This window comes from Oncorhynchus mykiss, chromosome 14 (genome assembly GCF_013265735.2).
Source record: "Oncorhynchus mykiss isolate Arlee chromosome 14, USDA_OmykA_1.1, whole genome shotgun sequence".
Lineage (NCBI taxonomy): Eukaryota > Metazoa > Chordata > Actinopteri > Salmoniformes > Salmonidae > Oncorhynchus > Oncorhynchus mykiss.
In genome coordinates this window covers 413,684-438,375 of record NC_048578.1, presented here as the reverse complement: position 1 = coordinate 438,375, position 24,692 = coordinate 413,684, and the positions used below count along the sequence as shown (strand labels likewise).

The 24,692-nt window shown below is 45.3% G+C and overlaps 1 long non-coding RNA gene across 1 annotated transcript; it reads left to right on the top strand.

The window, feature by feature from the left end:
• The first annotated feature begins 2,455 nt into the window (after positions 1-2,455).
• Positions 2,456-23,473, top strand: LOC118938769. Its single transcript, XR_005036026.1, has 4 exons — positions 2,456-2,761; positions 10,928-11,169; positions 22,564-22,693; positions 22,780-23,473. It is a non-coding gene; the product is annotated as an uncharacterized LOC118938769 (long non-coding RNA).
• Positions 23,474-24,692: the final 1,219 nt, after the last annotated feature.

Sequence of the window (24,692 nt, the reverse complement as noted above, 5' to 3'; positions counted from 1 at the left end):
ATGATTGTGTCCCACTTGTTGTTGATTCTTCACAAAAAAATACAGTTTTATATCTTCATGTTTGAAGCCTGAAATGTGGCAAAAGGTCGCAAAGTTCAAGGTGGCCGAATACTTTCGCAAGGCACTGTATGTACATACCAGCCTTCCTGATTTAACTTTCGTAAACTACTGTATATAACCCTTTCCTGTCGTCTACAATGCAATGCTCCGGAAGGAAGTATTCATACCCCTTGACTTTTTCCACATTTTGTTGTGTTACAGCCTGAATTTAAATGTCAATTTTTTTTTCATCACTGGCCTACACACAACACCCCATAATGTCAAAGTGGAATTATGTTTTTCAAATGTTGTACTAATTCATTAAAAATGAAAAGCTGAAACGTCTATAGTCAATAAGTATTCAACCCTTTTTATAGCAAACCTAAATAGGTTCAGAAGTAAAAATGTGATTAACAAGTCCCATGATAAGTTGTATGGACTCTGTGTGCAATAATAGTGTTTAACATGATTTGTTAATGACTACCTCATCTCTGTACCTCACAATTATCTGTAAGGTCCCTCAGTCGAGCAATGAATTTTAAACACAGATTCAACCAAAGACCAGGGAGGTTTTCCAATGCCTCGCAAAGAAGGGCTCCTATGTGTAGATGGGTAAAAAGAAAAGCAGCCATTGAATACCCCTTTGAGCATGGTGAAGTTATTATTAACAATTTGGATGGTGTATCATTATACCCAGTCACTAGAAAGATACAGGTGTCCTTCCTAACTCAGTTGCCAGAGATGAAGGAAACCGCTCAGGGATTTCACCATGAGGCCATTGGTGACTTTAAAACAGCCACAAAGTTTAATGCCTGTGATAGGAGAAAACTGAGGATGAATCAACAACATTGTAGTTACTCCATAAAATGTCCCTAATTGACAGAGGGAAAGGAAAGAGGTCCGTACAGAATAAAAATAGTCCAAAACATGCATCCTGTTTGCAACAAGGCAGTGAAGTAATACTGTAGTAAATGTGGCAAAGCAATTAACATTTTGTCCAGAATACAAAGTGTTATGTTTGGGGCAAATCCAATACAACACATTACTGAGTACCACTCTCTATATTTTCAAGCATAGCGGTGGCTACATCATGTTATGGGTATGCTTGTAATCGTTAAGGACTGGGAAGTTATTCATGATAAAAAATAAACAGAATGGAGCTAAGCACAGGCAAAATCCTGCTTCAGTTTGCTTTCCACCAGATGAATTCACCTTTCAGCAGGACAATAACCTAAAACACAAGGCCAAATCTACACTGGAGTTGTTTACCAAGAAGACCGTGAATCCTTTTGTGTGGCCAAGGTTAATGTTTTGACTTAAATCTACATGGGAATCTATGGCAAGACCTGAACCAATTTGAAAGAGCTTGAAGTATTTTGAAAATAATAAAAATGGGCAAATGTTGTACAATCCAGGTGTGGAAAGCTGTTAGAGACTTACCCAGAATCAATCAATCAATCAAATGTATTTATAAAGCCCTTCTTACATCAGCTGATCACAAAGTGCTGTACAGAAACCCAGCCTAAAACCCCAAACAGCAAGCAATGCAGGTGAAGAAGCATGGTGGCTAGGAAAAACTCTGTAGAAAGGCCGGAACCTAGGAAGAAACCTAGAGAGGAACCAGGCTATGAGGGGTGGCCAGTCCTCTTCTGGCTGTGCCGGGTGGAGATTATAACAGAACATGGCCAACATGGCCAGAAAGACTCACAGCTGTGATTGCTGCCAAAGGTACTTCTACAAAGTATTGTCTCAGGTGTGTGAATACTTATGTAAAGTAGATACTACTGCATTTAATTTTCAATAAATTAGAAAAAATGTGTAAACACATGTTTTGACTTTGTCATTGTAGATGAGTGAGAATTTTTTTTTTTTTAAATTCAAGTCAATCGGTATGAATACTTTCAGAAGGCATTGTAACTAAAATGCTTTGTCTGAGATGATGTCTGGCCGATAAGATCACTTATTAATATAATAGGAAGAGAACCATACACCTAAAAAAGTCTAAAGTTCAAGGCGATATATTGTTATTTTTAAACAAAACAGGTGGCTAGTTGGCTCACATTAGCTAGCTAACAAGCTTTTTATCACATTATCACTAATTAGCTAAAGTTGGATTCTTAGTAATGCTGGCTTCAAGTGCACATGGGAAATGGGAAACTGGGAAGCGCTAAGTCGAACATGACAGTGTTCAAATGCTTTTGAAGTTGGAACAATTCTTCAACCAATAACATTTTATCTAGCTTGATAAGCTAGGTAACGTTGCTAATAATAAAGTAAACTAACATTGAAAATATGGTCAAACTAGTGTTACAGGTTTTGGTTTTCCATTTACAGTATGTTTTGAGGTTGGCACCGTATAACACACGAGCACGTATGGCACACCAATTGGTTACCATCTCGTTAGTGGGAAGGTGTTTCACCTGTGCTGGCCCAGGTGCTATTTAAGAGTGTCTGAGATGTGGAGGGTCAAAACCTTTATTTGGCTCGCCCTATTTATTTGTCTCTCTCATTCCTTTGTCTGATCTTCCCTGTTTTAGTGTTGCTCAACTTTCTGGTTTGCTTCCTGTCTTTAAGTTTGGTGTGGGTTTTTCTTTTGTTTTTCTCTTCTTGGGGAGATTTAGTGGGAGCACATGGTGGGTGTCATGTTCTAGACCTCACGGTATAATTAACTTGACAATGGAGACTGAAGTACTATTAGTTTTAGCATTATATCCTAAGCATGGTAAGAACTGACATTGTGTACACATCAAACTGCAACACCGCTCATTTACATATCCCCTTGACCTTCAACCTTGAGTGACACTGATTGACTGTTAAACACAACAGAGTTATGGACTATCATTAAAGGTATATAGCTCCATATACTACATCGCTCTCTCAGCTTACAATTAAACAAATTTTTAACAATATTCATGTCAACAACAAAAAAGTATAGTCTTGTTAAAACTGCTGTAGTGCTCTAGTTTCACTTACAATACCAGGCTTTACTTTTGACTCACTCAAACACTGCCTGCTCTGGTATACTGACTGGTGTGAGTCTCTACGAAAGAGGGTACTGGTGCTTTGTCATTTGTCATGTTCCATCAGTGTTCATTTGTGTCGTCTCTTCAGAATCAGTGATTGTGACCTCTTTTTTTTTTGTCCCTGTACCTGGCTGTTCTGTCAGGTCTGAGATGCTTTCTGTTTCTGCGGTAGCGAGCTCCTGCAGGTGTGATATCATAGGATCTCGGTTCATCTCTGATTCTCAACACTGTTGCTGGCTGCCATCCTTTTGCCATCTCCATGCACACTTTTCCCCTCCCGGAACAAAGTGGTGACGTTGTTTTGTCATAGCTTGTCTTCTGCTGCAAAAAAAAGCCATGCTGGACATTTTGGGAGTCACTGGCTGAAGGGCTGCTTTAGGTAGGTTGGAGTGTAGGACAATGAGTAGCTGAGGTGGGGAGTACTGCAGAATATAACAGTGTGCTCGGGAATATAACAGGGGTGTGCTCTGTACCCTTTTCCTGTAGTCCACAATCATCTCCTTTGTCTTGATCATGTTGAGGGAGAGGTTGTTATCCTTGCATCACACGGCCAGGTCTCTGACCTCCTCCCTATAGGCTGTCTCATCGTTGTCAGTGATCAGGCCTACCACTGTTGTGTCATCGGCAAACTTAATGATGGTGTTTGAGTCGTGCCTGGCCGTAGTGAGTGAACAGAGAGTACTGGAGGGGACTGAGCACGCACCGCTGAGGGGCCCCGTGTTGAGGATCAGCGTGGCAGATGTGTTGTTACCTACCATTACCACCTGCAGGTGAGAGCTCTGGAATGCGCTAAGGAGCGTTGAATGCCCTGATGTGCAATGTGGAGCCTTGCACATCTTGTATCTCATCTCTAAAGTCTTTGGTAATGATAATACGTTTGTTTACCATGAGTAGTCAATCTTCCATGTAAAGAGTCTCTGATGTCCCAGTAGGGTTGCGCTTTCAGTGGCGCACTTTTCTTCTTGTCTGGCCATCCATCTCTGTGCATCTCAGTCTGCATCTGTGACTGCTCCCAGATGTTGCGTAACAACGCCCTCCAGTGGATGATGTGCGGAGACTGCGTAAATTACTTTCTCAACACTGAGGTTACACTTTGTGTGGCATTCTGGGGTAGAGCCTTGATTGGCGTGTCTGCTATCAACATGTCTTTAACTGGGGTGTAGATGATGTGAATGTTATATTTCTGTATTTGAAGCAGCATCCTTTGAAGATGAGCATGCACCTTTCCAATAGGCTTGGTGATTATAGTCTCGTAGTTTGTGGTCAGATTGAACTCTGACCGGGACACCATAAACATACTGGTGGAACCTCTTCAGTGCAAACACGATTGCCAGAAGTTATTTTTCTATGTGGCCATAGTTTTGTTCTGCCCCAGACAAAGCTCTGGATGCAAGGGCTATAGGCTGTTGACCTTGCATCAGAGCAGAGTAGGTTAGAGCCTGTAAGTAAGCATTTCACTGTAACCTGTTGTATTCGGTGCACGTGACAAATAAACTTTGATTTGATCCATCTTTGGATGTATCAGCTTGTATTTCAATCTCTTCCTGTGGATTGAAGAATTTCTGCTCTTGAATTTCTAATGTTTCTTTCAGCCATGAACAATAGGAGGGACTTTTGGATCAATGTGGATGTGTTGCTGGCCTGGAAACGCAAACCTTTAAACACAGATTCATAGCGCTTGAGTAGCTCTTCCTTGGAGCATGGCATGTACTGTCACAAATTTTCTGATGAGGTCAAGCTGCACACAGGCCTCTGCCTAGTAGTGGTGTGTCAAATGCATCTGTAACATAGAATTGTGGATGGGCTTGTTTGTGCTGCACTTGCAATGCCTTTGGTTTAATGTTTGTACTCATAGTCTGTGGAGGCACTGTCTGTCTCTTTCACTTTGAATTGCTTGGGCAATTTGTCTGATATTGCTTGTGGAAGCACATAGGCTTCAGCTCCTGTGTCTAACTTAGTTGACCATCTGTCCTCCTATACGCAGGTTGGGTGCCAGCCAGCATCTTTTTTTGCATGCTTGTGTCACTGCACTTATGAACATGTCCACTTCCTTGACATCTGTCCCTGACCTACACACTCCTGCAAAGTTATTCCTCTTGCCACTTTTTTAAAGCTCAACATTGAATGCAGGACTCCTCTTTGGTTTGTATTTTTCCACATTTGCCACACGTTTTTGTCTGCTACTTGCTGGTTAAGCACATGGCCTGCCTTTGTTCTGACTGTGCTCGTGATTACTTAACATGGCATACCTTTTTTTCCCATAGCATACACAAACTGTTCTGTGCTATTGCTAGCTGACAAAGCTTTGGCCTGAGCTGATGTAACTTATTTTGCATGGCAAACATCTATGGCCTTAGCTAGGGTTAAATCTGAAATGGAGGGTAGTTTCTCACTTAGTTCACTGTCTGTGACGCAAAACACAATTTTGTCCCTTAGCATTAGATCCTCAGTGTCTTTGAACTCACAGCTGAGTGCTCTCGGTCTCAGTTCGGTTATAAACTTGTCAATACCTGCCTTTTCATTGAACTTGTGTGCCCAAAACTGATGTCTCTGGAACACAGTATTCCTACGTGGTACACAGTAGTTTTCAAATGCTTTCATCACCTCTGGCCAGTTTCTTGTTTTCCGGGTCGGCATATGTGATCTCCAGCGCGTCTTTCCAGTCAATAACAACAGAGATGGTGGTGTAAATGACTGCATTGCTGCTAATCCCAAGGTCGATAGATAACTATCAAGTATGTTGTTTCACTCACTTTAGCCTGCTAACTAGCTACTCGTCTTATTAGCCTACTGGTGAAGTCAAATCAAAATCAAATCAAATCAAATTTTATTTGTCACATACACATGGTTAGCAGATGTTAATGCGAGTGTGGCGAAATGCTTGTGCTTCTAGTTCCGACAATGCAGTTATAACCAACAAGTAATTTAACTAACAATACCAAAACTACTGTCTTATACACAGTGTAAGGGGATAAAGAATATGTACATAAGGATATATGAATGAGTGATGGTACAGAGCAGCATAGGCAGGATACAGTAGATGGTATCGGGTACAGTATATACATGAGGTGAGTATGTAAACAAAGTGGCATAGTTAAAGTGGCTAGTGATACATGTATTACATAAGGATGCAGTCGATGATATAGAGTACAGTATATACGTATGCATATGAGATTAATAATGTAGGGTAAGTAACATTATATAAGGTAGCATTGTTTAAAGTGGCTAGTGATATATTTACATAATTTCCCATCAATTCCCATTATTAAAGTGGTTGGAGTTGAGTCAGTGTGTTGGCAGCAGCCACTCAATGTTAGTGGTGGCCTTGAGATAGAAGCTGTTTTTCAGTCTCTCGGTCCCAGCTTTGATGCACCTGTACTGACCTCGCCTTCTGGATGATAGTGGGGTGAACAGGCAGTGGCTCGGGTGGTTGATGTCCTTGATGATCTTTATGGCCTTCCTGTAACATCGGGTGGTGTAGGTGTCCTGGAGGGCAGGTAGTTTGCCCCCGGTGATGCGTTGTACAGACCTCACTACCCTCTGGAGAGCCTTACGGTTGTGGGTGGAGCAGTTGCCGTACCAGGCGGTGATACAGCCTGCCAGGATGCTCTCGATTGTGCATCTATAGAAGTTTGTGAGTGCTTTTGGTGACAAACCTAATTTCTTCAGCCTCCTGAGGTTGAAGAGGCGCTGCTGCGCCTTCTTCACGATGCTGTCTGTGTGAGTGGACCAATTCAGTTTCTGTGATGTGTATGCCGAGGAACTTAAAACTTGCTACCCTCTCCACTACTGTTCCATCGATGTGGATAGGGGGGTGTTCCCTCTGCTGTTTCCTGAAGTCCACAATCATCTCCTTAGTTTTGTTGACGTTGAGTGTGAGGTTATTTTCTTGACGCCACACTCCGAGGGCCCTCACCTCCCCTCTGTAGGCCGTCTCGTCGTTGTTGGTAATCAAGCCTACCACTGTCGTGTCGTCCGCAAACTTGATGATTGAGTTGGAGGCGTGCGTGGCCACGCAGTCGTGGGTGAACAGGGAGTACAGGAGAGGGCTCAGAACGCACCCTTGAGGGACCCCAGTGTTGAGGATCAGCGGGGTGGAGATGTTGTTGCCTACCCTCACCACCTGGGGGCGGCCCGTCAGGAAGTCCAGTACCCAGTTGCACAGGGCGGGGTCGAGACCCAGGGTCTCGAGTTTGATGACGAGCTTGGAGGGTACTATGGTGTTGAATGCCGTGCTGTAGTCGATGAACAGCATTCTCACATAGGTATTCCTCTTGTCCAGATGGGTTAGGGCAGTGTGGTTGAGATTGCATCGTCTGTGGACCTATTTGGGCGGTAAGCAAATTGGAGTGGGTCTAGGGTGTCGGGTAGGGTGGAGGTGATATGGTCCTTGACTAGTCTCTCAAAGCACTTCATGATGACGGAAGTGAGTGCTACGGGGCGGTAGTCGTTTAGCTCAGTTACCTTAGCTTTCTTGGGAACAGGAACAATGGTGGCCCTCTTGAAGCAAGTGGGAACAGCAGGCTGGTATGGGATTGATTGAATATGTCCGTAAACACACTGGCCAGCTGGTCTGCGCATGCTCTGAGGGCGCGGCTGGGGATGCCGTCTGGGCCTGCAGCCTTGCGAGGGTTAACACGTTTAAATGTCTTACTCACCTCGGCTGCAGTGAAGGAGCATGTTTTCATTGCAGGCCGTGTCAGTGGCACTGTATTGTCCTCAAAGCGGGCAAAAAAGTTATTTAGCCTGCCTGGGAGTCTACGTTCTCACTCATACAGCTAGCACTGGGATCTTTTCCTCATTTTTTTGTTTAACCTTGTGCCACTTCTGACACCATGTATTGCTCTAGACCTCACGGTAGAATTAACTTGACACCTGAGACTGAAGTACTATTACTTTTAGCTTGTATCTCTGAAGCCTGATAAGATCTAACACCGTGCACGAAGGGATGCATCAAACTGCAAGACCGCTCATTTACATATTCACTGACCTTCACCCTCGAGTGATTCTGATTGGCTGTTAAGCACAAGGGAGTTATGGACTATCATTAAAAGTGTATGTACAGTGGGTGTCTTTTAGGTCTTTCAGAACTCCTCCTCATTAAACCCCACCTGTTTCATTTTGGCTGTTGTCAGTGACTCTTTTAGTTACCCCTTCCCTTTGAGCAAAATGACTTAGTCTTCTTGCTGGGAAACGTAACGTTAGCTACATTATCCATCTTTATAAGGTTGTAGTTGTCAAACTCATCTTTTGGTTGAAAAGATAAAAGGTCAGTGGTGAAAAGTCACAACTCGGCAGCTCAGGCGCCACTTTTTTTTATGCAGTTTACCAATTGTAATTACGACTTGGAGGGTTATTCAAGTGCAACTTCCCAGTCGGAACTAGGAATTGACTATAACTATGATAGCACGTGAACGCGGCATTAGCTAGCTAATGTAAAGTTTCACCCATCAGTGGACCTTGATAGCCAGCAATAGCCAGTCATCTTGACAGTATCATTAATATGTTTACGTTATCTGCCAATATTTTCCTTTGATGTAGCTAGCCAGCTAATGTTGATATTGTCAAAAGGAGGTCTTATTTCTGACAGAATAACCAGCGTTTCTTAACCACACCACACTGCAGGCTTTGGAATAACCATTGTGCGGCGAGAAGATTCATCATAGCTTACAGTATCCTTAAAAAAAACACCCAGAGAGGATGGACTCTATCAAATGATTAGTTATAATAGAATTTCTGTGCTCTCGTTGGCCCACCAGAGCAGATGTCATATACAATTATAGCTTCTGAGATCAACAGCGGATTCTGGTACCGATACTACACTGAACAAAAATATAAACACAACGTGCAACAATTTCAAAGATTCTACTGAGTTAGTTCATATAAGGAAATCAGTCAATTGAAATAAATTCATTAGGCCCTAAGCTACAGATTTCACATGACTGGGAATACAGATATGCATCTGTTGGTCACAGATACCAACAAAAAAAAGGTAAGGCTGTGGATCAGAAAACCATTCATTATCTGGTGTGACAAACACAATCCAGAGCATCCCAAACACGCTCAATGGGTGACTGGTCTGGTGAGTATGCAGGCCTTGGAAGAACTGGGACATTTTCAGCTTCCAGGAATTGTGTACAGATCCTTGCGACATGGGACTGTGCATTATCATGCAAAACCGAGGTGATGGCGGGAGATGAATGGTACGACAATGGGGCCTCGAACTTGTCAAGGTATCTACGTGCATTCAAATTTCCATTGATAAAATGCAATTGTGTATGTCGTCCGTAGCTTATACCTGCCCATACCATTAATCCACCTACACCATGGGGCAATCTGTTCACAACGTTAACATCAGCAAACCGCTCACCCACATGGTGCCATACGTCTGCCCTCTGCCCAGTATAGTTGGAACTGGGATTCAACTATGAAGGGCACACTTCTCCAGTGTGTCAGTGGTGAACATTATCCCACTGATGTTGGTTACGACGCAGAACTGCAAGACCCTGGTGAAGATGATGAGCACGCAGATGAGCTTTCCTGAGACGTTTCTGACAGTTTGTACAGATTTGATTTGGTTGGACAAACCCAACGTTTTATCAGCTGTCCGGATGGCTGGTCTCAGATGATCCTGCAGGTGATGAAGCCGGATGTGGATGTCCTGTGCTGGCGTGGTTACACGAGGTCTGCTGGGATTCCTGGGAGTGCATTCTGATGAAGATCATCAAAGGTAAGTGAATATTTATAATGCTATTTCTGACTAATGTTGACTACACAATGTGGCTATCTTTTTGGCTGCTTTGTTGTCTGAACACTGTACTCAGATTATTGCATAGTTTGCTTTTAATGTAATTTTTTGGGGGAAATCTGACACAGCGGTTGCATTAAGGAGAAGTATATCTCTAATTCCATGTATAACACTTGTATTTTCATCAACATTTATGATGAGTATTTCTTTGAGTCGATGTGGCCTTCTGCACAATCACCACATGTTTTAGAACTACTGAACGTAACTCGCCAATGTAAAATGAGATTTTTTGATATAAATATGCACTTTATCGAACAAAACATACATATATTGTGTAACATGAAGTCGTATGAGTGTCATCTGATGAAGATCATCAAAGGTAAGCAATTAATTTTATCTCTATTTGTGCTTTTTGTGACTCCTCTCTTTGGCTGGAAAAATTGCTGTTTTTCTGTCAGTTGGTGGTGACCTAACATAATCGTTTGTGGCGCTTTCGCTGTAAACCTTTTTTGAAATCATACACTGTGGCTGGATTAATGTGAATTTTATCTTTAAAATTGTGTAAAATACTTGTATTTTTGAGAAATATAAATTATGAGATTTTTGTTGTTTTGAATTTGGCGCCCTGCACTTTCACCGGCTGTTGGCGAGGTGTTACGGTACCCTCCCACATATCCCAGAGAGGTCTAAGGCACTGCATGTCAGTGCTAGAGGTGTCACTACAGACACCCTGGTTCGAGTCCAGGCTGTATCACAACCGGAGTCCAATAGGGTGGTGCACAATTGACCTAGCGTTGTCCGAATTTGGCCACAGTAGGCCATCATTGTAAATAAAAATTTGTTCTCAAATGACTTGCCTAGTTTAATAAATAAAAAAGATATGACCATCGTTTGATTTCATTTGGCCTATTTAGCATAGCTCTGTTCTGCCCTGCTCCCTTATGGAGCTCAACAGTTACTGTTTCATACTGTTATAACTGAAATCTGTGATTTTGTCAATGCAATATATTATTTTTATAGCAGTGTTTATTATGTTACTTCTTTGTAATATTGTTGTATTGCTTTGTCCTGATTGTATTCTAATTACTATTAATTCCTCTTTATTCTGTACTTTCAGAAACCATACACACAGCAAGAAAACACATTCCTCTGCTTCCTTCTCCTTGTGCCAGACGGGCAGACGTTGCAGTGCCTCCGTGTGCAACTACCTTGAGCAGCAGTTTGAGGGACTTTGCAGGGTAAATGCTGCGCAGTGAGGCATAGGGGATTGTCTGCAGCAGGACGACCCCCAGTGGACGGGCGCCAAGGGGTGTGGTGCTCCTCCAGCAGCTCTCTCATTAGGATTTCTCTGTACTTTTGGTAGGTAATTACTTTACCTATGAGGGAGTGGGGGGGACGAGGGAAGGGAGAGGATGATGAGGGAATGGGTAGGTGATTTGCATGTGAACTGTTCAGTGGTTCTTCCTTTTACCTGAGTTGCCATCATCACACAGTCCTTTGTAGGTGCCCGCTATGACTTCCTTCATGTTGGAAAGAAAGGCTGAACTGTACTGGTTGTAGCCGAACTGACACTCAAAAAATGGCAAAAATGGAGGGTGGTTGATAGCGAAATTAAATTTTGAGTTTGTTTTCAAATATATTTTCAAATATATTTTTTGTTTTCAAATTATTTGGGGGGGATAAAATGCATAAAGTTTTGCGCTCTATATCAAAATATTTGATTGCAATTTTTTTTTAATACTTTGAAGCCTCGTTTTTGCTTTCAGAACAATTATTCTTGATTGAAAAATAATAAAGTTTTGCTCTCGACAAAGAGACAAATGTTCACCGTATCCACTGGTCGGCGGCCAAACTTGGAAGAATATTCTCTGATTTTGATCCTACTTGTGTCAGATGTAAGGTGGAACCAGCCACACTGTTGCATATGTTTTGGGGCTGTCATAAACTGTCAGGTTTCTGGGAATTAATATTTAAATGTTTCTCTGATATATATGACACTGTTATAGATCCGTCTCCCCTTACAGCCCTTTTTTGGAGTTCTGCCCATGGGTACCCCACTATCAAGAATCCAGTCGGACACTGTTGCTTATACAAGTCTTTTAGCTAGACGGCTAATACTACAGAACTGGAAGATGGCAGCTCCCCCATCTTATAAATATTGGGTGAGGGATGTGTTGTGCTCTCTGAAACTAGAAAAAATTCAATTCAATTCACGTGGGAACCCCAAACTGTTTGATGAGGCTTGGGCTCCATTACGGTCTTACTTTAAACAGTCCATTCTCTGATGGCATTCCAATTAATACTAAAATAAGTCTGTGACTTAAGGGTCGGAGGAGTTTCTCTCTGTGTTTTTGCTGGGGGGGGCATTAAGGTCCATGTGCTTATTGATTGTGGTCCGCAGATGCCTTGTTCATCTTGCCCAGGCAGAGACTGAAGTGTGAGCTTGTTTTTCCCAGATATTTTTACATTTTGTTCACGCCTACATGAATAATCATTTTATTTTTTTTATTTTAAAGCATTGTAAACTTTATTTTTGGTCCAGTGGATGGTCGTTCTGTGGCCATGACTCTCTGTGTGGTTGCATTTCTCCACCCTTATCCCTTGACTGTTTACAGGAACAATGGTGAGGTGCTTGCCCTGCAAAATGACCTCCAGCAGGCTACAAATGTGCATGTGTCTGCTCAAACGGTCAGAAACAGACTCCCGACGTGGCCCGACGTCCACAGGTGGGGGTTGTGCTTACAGCCCAACACCTTGCAGGACGTTTGGCATTTGCCAGAGAACACCAAGATTGGCGCTGTGCTCTTCACAGATGAAAGCAGGTTCACACTGAGCACGTGACAGACGTGACAGAGTCTGGAGACACTGTGGAGAACGTTCTGCTGCCTGCAAAATCCTCCAGCATGACCGGTTTGGCGGTGGTTCAGTCATGGTGTGGGGTGGCATTTCTTTGGGAGGGCGCACAGCCCGCCATGTGCTCGCCAGAGGTAGCCTGACTGCCATTAGGTACCGAGATGAGATCCTCAGACCCCTTGTGAGACCATATGCTGGTGCGGTTGGCCCTGGGTTCCTCCTAATGCAAGACAATGCTAGACCTCATGTGGCTGGAGTGTGTCAGCAGTTCCTGCAAGAGGAAGGCATTGATGCTATAGACTGGCCCGCCCGTTCCCCACACCTGAATCCAATTGAGCACATCTGGGACATCATGTCTCGCTCCATCCATGTGTTCCACCACAGACTGTCCAGGAGTTGGCGGATGCTTTAGTCCAGGTCTGGGAGGAGATCACTCCTGAGACCATCCGCCACCTCATCAGGAGCATGCCCAGGCATTGTAGGGAGGTCATACAGGCACGTGGAGGCCACACACACCACTGAGCCTCATTTGGACTTGTTTTAAGGACATTACATTAAAGTTGGATCAGCCTGTAGTGTGGTTTTCCACTTTCATTTTGAGTGTGACTCCAAATCCAGACTATCATGGGTTGATAAATTTGATTCCATTGATAATTTTTGTGTGATATAAGAATATTTCATTCATTCAGATCTAGGATGTGTTATTTTAGTGTTCCCTTAAAACCATTTTAGGATAGGTGGTAGCATTTTCACTTTTGGATGAATAACGTAACCAGAGTGAACTGCCTCCTCTGTCCCAGATGCTAATATATGCATACTATTATTTGTATTTGATAGAAAACACTCTGACGTTTCTGAAACTGTTTGAATGACGTCTGTGTATAACAGAACTCATATGGTAGGCGAAAACCTGAGAAAAATCCAACCAGGAAGTGGGACATCTAAGGTTTGTAGTTTTTCAAAGCTTTGCCTACCGAGTACACATTGAGATATGGATGAGGTTGCACTTCCTCGGGCTTTCACTTGATGTCAACTCTCTTTTGAAAGTTGAATGCAGATTATACTATAAAGGAGGGGCTCATGAGACCTGTTTGAGACAGTGGTCTGGCATAGTGCCTTGGTCTCATGACGCGCGCTCCCAACAGAGTTACCTCTCGTTCCAGTGCCTTTTCTGAAGACAAAGGAATTGGAACATTATTGATGTTTTATGTTGACATCCTAACGATTGATTCCATATATCGTTTGACATGTTTCTAAAATATGTTTTGTTTTCTGAAATTTTATATTGAGCATTTCTGTATTTGAATTTGGCGCTCTGCAATCTCACTAGATGTTGGCCAGATTGGACGCTAGCGTCCCGCATACCTAAAGGGGTTTTAACTGTCTGATGGCCTTGAGATAGAAGCTGTTTTTCAGTCTCTCGGTCCCTGCTTTGATGCACCTGTACTGACCTCGCCTTCTGGATGATAGCGGGGTGACCATGCAATGGCTTGGTGTAGTTGTTGTCCTTGATGATCTTTATGGCCTTCCTGTGACATCGGGTGGTCTAGGTGTCCTGGAGGGCAGGTAGTTTGTCCCCGGTGATGCGTTGTGCTGACCTCACTACCGTCTGGTGAGCCTTACGGTTGTGGGCGTAAGGCGCTGCTGCGCCTTCTTCACAATGCTGTCTGTGTGGGAGGACCAATTCAGTTTGTCCGTGATGTGTACGCCGAGGAACTTAAAACTTACTACACTCTCCACTACTGTCCCGTCGATGTGGATAGGGGGGGTGGCCCCTCTGCTGTTTCCTGAAGTCCACGATCATCTCCTTTGTTTTGTTGACGTTGAGTGTGAGGTTATTTTTCCTGCACCACACTCCGAGGGCCCTCACCTCCTCCTCAAGCCTACCACTGTAGTGTTGTCGACAAACTTGATGATTGAGTTGGAGGTGTGCATGGCCACACAGTCGTGGGTGAACAGGCAGTACAGGAGAGGGCTCAGAACGCACCAGTGTTAAGGGGCCCCAGTGTTGAGGATCAGCGGGGTGGAGATGTTGTTACCTACCCTTACCACCTGGGGGCGGCCCGTCAGGAAGTCCAGTGCCCAATTGCACAGGGCAGGGTTGAGACCCATGGTCTTGAGCTTGATGACGAGTTTTGAGGGTACTATGGTGTTAAATGCTGAGCTGTAGTCGATGAACAGCATTCTCAAATAGGTATTCCTCTTGTCCAGATGGGTTAGGGCAGTGTGCAGTATGGTTGTGATTGCCTCGTCTGTGGACCTATTGGGGCGATAAGCAAATTGTCTGGGGTGTCAGGTAGCGTGGAGGTGATATGGTCCTTGACTAGTCTCTCAGCACTTCATGATGACGGAAGTGAGTTGGAGGCGTGCATGGCCACACAGTCGTTAGTGAACAGGCAGTACAGGAGAGGGCATTTAGCTCAATTACCTTAGCTTTCTTGGGAACAGGAACAATGATGGCCCTCTTGAAGCAGGTGGGAACAGCAGACTGGGATAAGGATTGATTGAATATGTCCGTAAAGACACCAGCCAGCTGGTCTGCGCATGCTCTCAGGACGCGGCTGGGGATGCCGTCTGGGCCTGCAGCCTTGCGAGGGTTAACAAATTTAAATGTTTTACTCACGTCGGCTACAGTGAAGGAGAGTCCGCAGGTTTTGGTAGCGGGCCATGTCAGTGGCACTGTATTGTCCTCAAAGCGAGCAAAGAAGTTATTTAGTCTGTCTGGGAGCAAGACATCCTGGTTCGCCATGGGGCTGGTTTTATTTTTGTAATCTGTGATTAACTGTAGACACTGCCACATACCTCTTGTGTCTGGTTAAAAGCAGTGGTTCGCGCTTTCAGTTCCACGTGAATGCTGCCATCAATCCACGGTTTCTGGTTTGGGAATGTTGTAATATTTGCTGTGGGTACGACATCGCCGATGCACTTTCTAATGAACTCGCTCACCGAGTCAGCATATTCGTCAATGTTGTTGTTGGACGCAATGCGGAACAAATCCCAATCCACGTGATCGAAGCAGTCTTGAAGCATGGAATCAGATTGGTCGGACCACCGTTGACTTTGTCTTGATGTACTTGGCTGTATGCACTACCCTCTAAAGTGCCTTGCGGTCGCAGTTGCCATACCAGGCAGTGATGCAACCATGCTCTCAATGGTGCAGCTGTAGAACCTTTTGAGGACCTGAGGACCCATGCCAAATCTTTTCAGTCTCCTGAGGGGGAATAGGTTTTTCCGTGTCCTCTTCACTACTGTCTTGGTGTGCTTGGACCATGTTAGTTAGTTTGTTGTTGATGTGGACACCAAGGAACTTGAAGCTCTCAACCTGCTCCACTATAGCCCCGTTGATGAGAATGGGGTAGTGCTTGGTCCTCCTTTTCCTGTAGTCCACAATCATCTCCTTTGTCTTGATAAAGTTGAGAGAGCGGTTGTTGTCCTGGCACCACACGGTTATGTCTCAGCCTATAGGGAGGAGGTCAGTCTCGTCATTGTTGGTGATCATACCTACCACTGTTGTGTCATCGGTAAACTTAATGATGGTGTTTTAAGTCATGCCTGGCTGTGCAGTCATGAGTGAACAGGGAGTACTGGTGGGGACTGAGCACGCACCCCTGAGGGGCCCCCGTGTTGAAGATCAGCGTGGCAGATGTGTTGTTACCTACCCTTACCACCTGGGGGTGGCCTGTCAGGAAGTCCAGGATCCAGTTGCAGAGGGAGGTGTTTAGTCCCAGGGTCCTTAGCTTAGTGATGAGCTTTGAGGGCACTATGTTGTTGAACTCTGAGCTGTAGTCAATGAACAGCATTCTCACATAGGTGTTCCTTTTGTCCAGGTGGGAAAGGGCAGGGTGGAGTGCAATAGTGATTGGGGCGTATGCAAATTGGAGAGGGTCTGGGATAATGGTGTTGATGTGAGTCATGACCAGCCTTTCAAAGCAATGCATGGCTGCAGACTGTTCTTGGGCACAGGGACTATCGTGGTCTGCCTAAAACAACATGTTGGCATTACAGACTCAGACAGGGAGAGGTTGAAAATGTCAGTGAAGACACTTGTTGGTCAGTGCATGCCCAGAGTACACATCCTGGTAATCCTTCTGGCCCTGCGGCCTTGTGAATGTTGACCTGTTTATTAAAGGTCTTACTCACATCGGCTGCGGAGAGCGTGAACACAGTCGTCTGGAACAGCTGATGCTCTCATGCATATTTCAGCGCCTTGAAGCGAGCATATTTAGCTCATCTGGTAGGCTCGTGTCACTGGGCAGATCACGGCTGTGCTTATGTTTGTAGTCTGTAATAGTTTGCAAGCCCTGCCACACCCGACGAGCATCGTAGGCAGTGTAGTAAGATTATGTTCTTAGATTTTTATGCAGGCTGAAAAATGTGTTCTAAGAGTGCAGACCTCCTAATGCACTGAGATTAGGAGGGTCAAATCCCACAAATAATTCCTCATTAAAACAACTCATCAAGTGAGTCATGGAAGAAATATTGTGTATGTTTTCCATGGTTCCTCTCCTTGTTCGGGCGGTGCTCAGCGTTCGACGTCACCGGTCTTCTAGCCATCATTGATTCATTTTCCATTGCTTTTGTCTTGTCTTCCCACACACCTGTTTTCAATCCCATTCATTACCTGTTGTGTATTTAACCCTCTGTTTCCCCTCATGTCTTTGTCAGAGATTGTTTTATTGTCAGTGTTGTTTATTTGTTGTGTTGGTGCGCAACGGGTCCTCGTACCCATGTTTGTTCATGTCTGTACTTTTAGTGTTATGGAGCATGTTCCATGTCCGTGGACATTTACTCTCCATTTTGACTCTCCTGCACCTGACTACCCTGCCACCTATACACACGGCGCTGACAGAATCTCTGACCCTAAAAATATGAAGTCCGCAGGAGAGGACACTACGCTCATGGAGGTGGAGGAACGTGTCCGGGAACAAGCGGAGGCGATTGACTGTTTGAGCACTGTAATGGATCACATTGTCCAGAATATGGATTGCTGGGAGAGACCGGGAGTTTCTCCAGCACCACAACCGGAATCTCCCTTGAACGCTTTTTCCCCTCCGGAACTGAAGATCCATTTATCCCTACCCATGGGATACAACGGAGATACTGCCGGCTGCCAGGGTTTCCTCCTTAAGCTGAACTTGTATCTGGCCACGGTCTCCCCAGTACCATCTGACCGTGAGAAGGGTTGCGTCCTCGTCTCATGCCTCACCGGGAAAGCCCTGGAATGGGCCAGCGCTGTGTGTAGAGAGGAGGATACGGCGTTGGACCATTTTGAGGAGTTCACCCGCCATTTCCGGATAGTTTTCGACCATCCACCCGAAGGCAAAGCGCCTCTATCATCTGAGGCAGGAGACGAGGAGTGCACAGGAGTTTGCTTTGGAGTTTAGGACCTTGGCTGCCGGCGCTGGATGGAGCGACAGGGCCCTGATCAACCATTACCATTGTAGTCTATGCGAGGACGTCCGTCAGGAGCTGGCCTGTAGAGACACCACCCTCACCTTCGACCAGCTGGTGGACATGTCCATCAGGCTGGACAACATACTGGCTACTCCTGGACGTCTAGATCGACTTCTGGTTGTTCCATCCTCCCGCACCCTCTCTCCCGAACCTATGGAATTGGGAGGGATGGTGTGCAGGGAGACCGGAGGGTGTTCCCGCTCGAGCACCATTCATGGTCGCAGAGGGCACACTGCTGGTCGGTGCCGGGTTGGTTCCTCTGGGAATAGAGAAGGCAGGCAGGGCACTCTGGCATCACCCCAGGTGAGTAGGCACCATTCTCATCCAGAGCCCTCTGTTGCATTGTTTGTCTCGGTCTCGTTTCCTGATTTTCCCTGCATTCCCAGTATAAGGCGCTAGTAGATTCAGGTGCGGCTGGGAATTTCATTAATAAAAGTTTAGCTCATAGTTTAGGGATCCCTATTGTTTCTGTGGATATGCCTTTCCCTATTCATGCCTTAGATAGATAGTCGACCATTAGGGTCAGGGTTTATCAGGGAGGTAACCGCACCTTTGTGTATGATAACGCAGGAGGGTCACAAGGAGAAGATTAGTCTTTTCCCTATTGATTCTCCTGCGTATTCGGTGGTGCTAGGCCTACCCTGGTTAGCTTGTCATAACCCCACTGTTTCTTGGCCACAGAGGGCTCTCACGGGGTGGTCGCGAGAGTGCTCAGGTAGGTGTTTAGGGGTTTCCGTTGGTGCTACTACGGTGGAAAGTCCAGACCAGGTCTCCACCATGCGCATTCCCCCCGACTATGCCGATTTGACTCAATTACCACCCCATCGTCGGGGGGATTGTGCGATAGATCTCCTGGTAGACGCTGCATATCCCAGGAGTCACGTGTATCCCCTGTCGCAAGCGGAGACGGTGGCTATGGAGACATATGTCTCTGAATCCCTGCATCAGGGGTTCATTCAGCCATCCATTTCACCCGTCTCTTCGAGTTTATTTTTTGTGAAAAAGAATGGCGGTTTACGCCCGTGCATTGATTATCGAGGTCTAAATAAAATCACAGTGAAATACCTCTGATAAATACAGTTATTGAGTTAATGCAAAGGGCACGCTTTTTCACAAAATTGGGTCTCAGGAGTGCGTACAATCTGGTGCGTATTCGGAAGGGTGATGAGTGGAAGACGGCATTTAGCACCACCTCAGGTCATTATGAGTACCTTGTCATGCCATATGGGTTGATGAATGCTCCATCAGTTTTCCAATCATTTGTAGATGAGATCTTCAGGGACCTGCACGGGCAGGGTGTAGTGGTGTATATCGATGATATTATGATATACTCCGCTACACGCGCCGAGCATGTGTCCCTGGTGCGCAGGGTGCTTGGTTGCCTGTTGGAGCATGATCTATATGTCAAGGCTGAGAAATGCTTGTTCTTCCAACAATCCATCTCCTTCCTAGGGCATCGGATTTCCACTTGGAGATGGAGAGCGACCGCATTACAGCCGTGCATAATTGGCCGACTCCAACCACGGTAAAGGAGGTGCAGCGTTTTTTAGGGTTTGCCAATTACCGGAGGTTTGGTCAGGTGGCTGCTCCCATTACCTCACTGCTAAAGGGGGGCCTGGTGCGCTTGCAGTGGTCGGCTGATACGAACAGGGCTTTTGGACACCTGAAGACTCTGTTTACCTCGGTGCCTGTGTTGGCTCATCCGGATCCCTCTTTGCCATTCATAGTGGAGGTGGACGCATCCGAAGCTGGGATAGGAGCAGTGCTCTCTCAGCTTTCGGGTATGCCACTGAAGCTTCGCCCCTGTGCTTTCTTTTCGAAGAAGCTCAGCCCGGCAGATCGAAACTATGATGTGGGGAACCGAGAGCTGTTAGCTGTCGTAGAAGGTGTGGAGGCATTGGCTTGGGGGGGCTAAACACCCTTTACTCATCTGGACTGACCACCGCAATCTGTACATCCGGCAGGCGAAGAGACTGAATCATTGCCAGGCAAGGTGGGCCATGTTTTTCATTAGTTTTGTGTTTACTCTTTCTTACAGACCAGGCTCCCAGAACGTTAAGGCAGTCGCATTGTCTCGGCTGTATGACACAGAGGAGCGGTCCATGGATCCCACTCCCATACTCCCAGCTTCGTGTTTGGTGGTGCCAGTAGTGTGGGAGCTGGACACGGACATTGAGTGGGCGTCACGTGCAGAGCCCTCTCCCCCTGAGTGTCCAGCTGGTCGTCTGTACGTTCCGTCTGCTGTCCGCAACCGATTGATCTATTGGACTCACACGTCACCTTCCTCTGGTCATCCTGGGATAGGTCGGACGATGCGCTGTCTTGATGGGAGGTACTGGTGGCCCACTTTAGCTAAGGACGTAAGGATTTATGTTTCCTCCTGCTCGGTGTGCGCCCAGTGCAAGGCTCCTAGAAACCTGCCCAGAGGTAAGCTACAACCTCTACCCGTTCCCCACCTTCACAGGGTTACACCACGATCCTGGTCGTTGTGGATCGGTTTTCGAAGTCCTGTCATTTCCTCCCTTTGCCCGGTCTCCCTACGGCCTTACAAACTGCAGAGGCCCTGTTTACACACGTTTTTCGGCACTATGGGGTGCCTGAGGATCTAGTGTCTGATCGGGGTCCCCGGTTCACATCAAGGGTCTGGAAGGCGTTCATGGAGCGTCTGGGGATCTCGGTTAGTCTTACCTCAGGTTTTCACCCCGAGAGTAATGGGCAGGTGGAGAGAGTTAAACAGGATGTGGGTAGGTCTCTGCAGTCTTATTGCCAGGATCGGCCGGGGGAGTGGGCGAAGTTCGTGCCCTGGGCAGAGATGGCTCAGAACTCGCTAAGTCACTCCTCCACTAACCTTACCCTAATACACATTGAAAAGGGGTATCAGCCGGTTCTGGCTCCTTGGCATCAGAGCCAGACCGAAGCTCCTGCGGTGGACAATTGGTTTCGGCGCGCTGAGGAAACCTGGGAGGCAGCCCACGTCCACCTTCAGCGCGCCATAACGCGCCAGAAAATTGCTGCAGACCGTCGCTGCAGTGAGGCCCCGGTGTTCGCACCAGGGGACAGGGTCTGGCTCTCGACCTGAAACTTGCCCCTCCGCCTGCTCTGCCGGAAGCTGGGTCCGCGGTTTGTGGGGCCGTTTAAAGTCCTGAGGAGAGTGAACGAGGTATGTTATAGGTTACAACTGCCCACTAAGTACCCCTCGTTCCATGTGTCTCTCCTCAGGCCGGTGGTGGCTGGCCCGCTCCAGGAGGCTGAAGTGCGTGATGTTCCTCCACCTCCTCTAGACATCGAGGGGGTCCCGGTGTACTCTGTTCAATCCATTTTGGATTCGAGACGTCGGGCGAGGGGCCTTCAGTACCTCATGGACTGGGAGGGGTACGGGCCGGAGGAGACATGCTGGGTTCCGGTGGAGGATGTGTTAGATCCTTCCATGTTATCAGAATTCCACCGTCTCCATCCGGATCACCCTGCACCTCGCCCTCCGGGTCGTCCCCGAGGCCGGCGTCAGGGGGGGAGGGGGTACTGTCACGACTTCTACCAAAGTCGTTGCCTCTCCTTGTTCGGGCGGTGCTCAGCGTTCGACGTCACCGGTCTTCTAGCCATCATTGATCATTTTTAATTTTCCATTGCTTTTGTCTTGTCTTCCCACACACCTGTTTTCAATCCCATTCATTACCTGTTGTGTATTTAACCCTCTGTTTACCCTCATGTCTTTGTCAGAGATTGTTTTATTGTCAGTGTTGTTTTTTTGTGTTGGTGCGCGATGGGTCCTCGTACCCATGTTTGTTCATGTCTGTACTTTTAGTGTTATGGAGCATGTTCCGTGGACATTTATTAAAAGACTCCATTTACACTCCATTTTGACTCTCCTGCACCTGACTTCCCTGCCACCTATACACACGGCGCTGACAATGGTATTCACAACCACCACTATGTTAATAAATGAATCTGCCAAGTGCTTTCCAAGCTTCTCCGTGCAGTTCATATTGTCATTGACTATAAATTTGGAGCAAAGAATGCAGTGTCATCAACTTGTGCATTTGGTTGTTGCTGTTTGTGAGACACCAGTTTAAGATTGCATTCTTCAGTGAACTTAAGCATGATACACAGAAGGGACTCTAGTAAGTCCAATTCAGCTCTGCTGGCTTGTGTCTTGTAAATTACCAGTCTTACATTCACTAGAGGGATGCATTGTATGTATTTTCAATAACCGTGCAACACGTCATTAGTACTATTTGCGATCCTAGTACTACAGGCCTGCCTACAGACTTGTACATGAGCTGAGAGCCCATGTGACCAACATGATGGATTCATAAACTACAAGGTATTTTGGATCATTATGAACTGTAATGCAGACTTTGTGCTACATATACAGTTTGCTATAATCTTGTGTGCACAAGTAAACCGGTTGGGTTACGTGTTTAACATACAAATATTTTCCGTTTTCAGATCTGTCGACTATGCTTCCAACACAACACACCTTTTGGATGCCATCGCTCAGTTCAGGAAGCATATTGATTTGGGCAAGAAGAAGATTAGCAGAGCTGGCGTTTGAGCACAATGCTTGGATGTCAAAGCAGTAAGAGGTCAATTCCCACTTCACTTCCATTCTTCCCTGAAGCCATCCTTAATATAACCAATCTTCACCCATTTCCTCACTCCCAGGTTCCAGTCCTTTGGTGACCTGTTTGATGCCCAGGAACACAAGCAGCAAGCAACTCACCTTTGTGCCCATGAGGTTTGGCAATGCATGTGTGACGCAGAAGGCTGTCATTTACAAGACGGTACAATCATTCAAGCTTACACACATGCATCCCCACCCATGACAGTTCTCATCTGTTGAGAGACTGTTTTGTTATCCCAACCCAGAGATCCTGGAGACAGGGCCACTAGAATGAGTATGCCCACCTCTACACCAATTTTTAAAAATACTAGGTACTGAAAGTTAATATTTTTGTGTTTAAACTTGTGTGTACAGATATGATGTTTAGGCGTGAAACCAAGAATGCTGTCTAAGAACAGTTCAGTTTTGAAATATTTTGTATTTGCATGTGTCGATCCCCAGATGCAGGGAAGGAGAAAGGAGGCATCCTGGCACTGCAAGTGAAAGAGAAGGATGTTCCCCACTCGGTTAGCGCATGTTTATTCATTCACTCACTCATTCACCACGGCACAAACATTGTCATGTTCTACAAACCCCGAAGCCTCTCTCAGGGCACAAATGCTACACATTGCTGCACAGGGTAGCGCATGCAAAGTCAATGAGTGTAGACCTACGGTAGGTTAATGGATACCAAGTTCTAAACCTCATGGTAAATACACTGACTTAGTGGAAGAAGCCCTGTGAGGTTCTCAGGTCGTGAGGTCAAGTTTTATGGTGTATGACAATGAATAAAACCACTAAGCACATCCAATTCAACATTTTGATGTAATTTGATGATACTGCAAATACATTAAGAACTGAAAATGACTGGTTTTGACTTGGAATTTTCAGGTTTGCTCCATGAACGCTGAGGTTTGAATATTTATTAATTAAGTGTTAGCATTTTGCCGGGTCTGAAACATATTTTGTTTGGGCCAAAGACATCCCTCTCTAGGGATGTAAGGCAGTATCTGTTTATAGATTATTCACTTTTAGTAAGAATACCATGAGAACTACAGCCGGTACATGATTTCTAAGAACAAAGTTCTCTTCAACTCCTATGACAAAGGAGGAAATTAAGAAATTCTAATAGGATATAGGATTATTAGGCCAAGCAGATACTGATTCTTCTTGGTTTAACTTGGTTTATTATGCCAAAAGCTACTTCAAGAAATATTCTGCTGCTTCCTCAGATTGATACAAATGTCCATATAATTTGTTGATCTATAGCCTATACCTTATCACTGAATTACTTACATGTATGCCTTTATGATAAGATCTCCATTACCTGCTAAACAATTTATGCCTATTTCATGTCCCTATATCAAGCAAATTGTGTGTTTGAGAGTCTGTCTGTGTGACAGTCTGATTTGCTCTTTTCTATATATATATATATATATATATATATATATATATATATATATATATATATATATATATATATATAATATACACACACACACACACACACACACACACACACACACACAAGTGCTTATCATTGCTTTGCTCAGCAGCGCTGTGGCTCAGTTCAAGAAATACAAGTGTCCTCGCATGAAAAGCCACCGGAGTGAGTTCTACCTGGGCTGGAGGGGCAATTAAAAAAAATATCAAAAATCATCACGTGTGTACATGTGCTCATCAATATCTCTGTCTGTCTGTCGCCAGTGGCGCAGATGGGAGAGAAGTACTACCAAGCCAAGGACTACACCAAAGTAAGCCTTACTCAGCAGACACAGTGGGACAAAAGTCAAATGTGTTACTAAGTAAATTAGGGTATAATATCAAATCCCTAGTGTCAGGGGCGCATGCCTGAGACTTAAAGGCAATTACTATGACTAGACAATTCCTTATCGTTCTGAAAGAAAACATATGTGGAATAGAATTTGCACAATCATGGCTGTCAACAATTTATTGAAGTCACAGTTTACTGTGC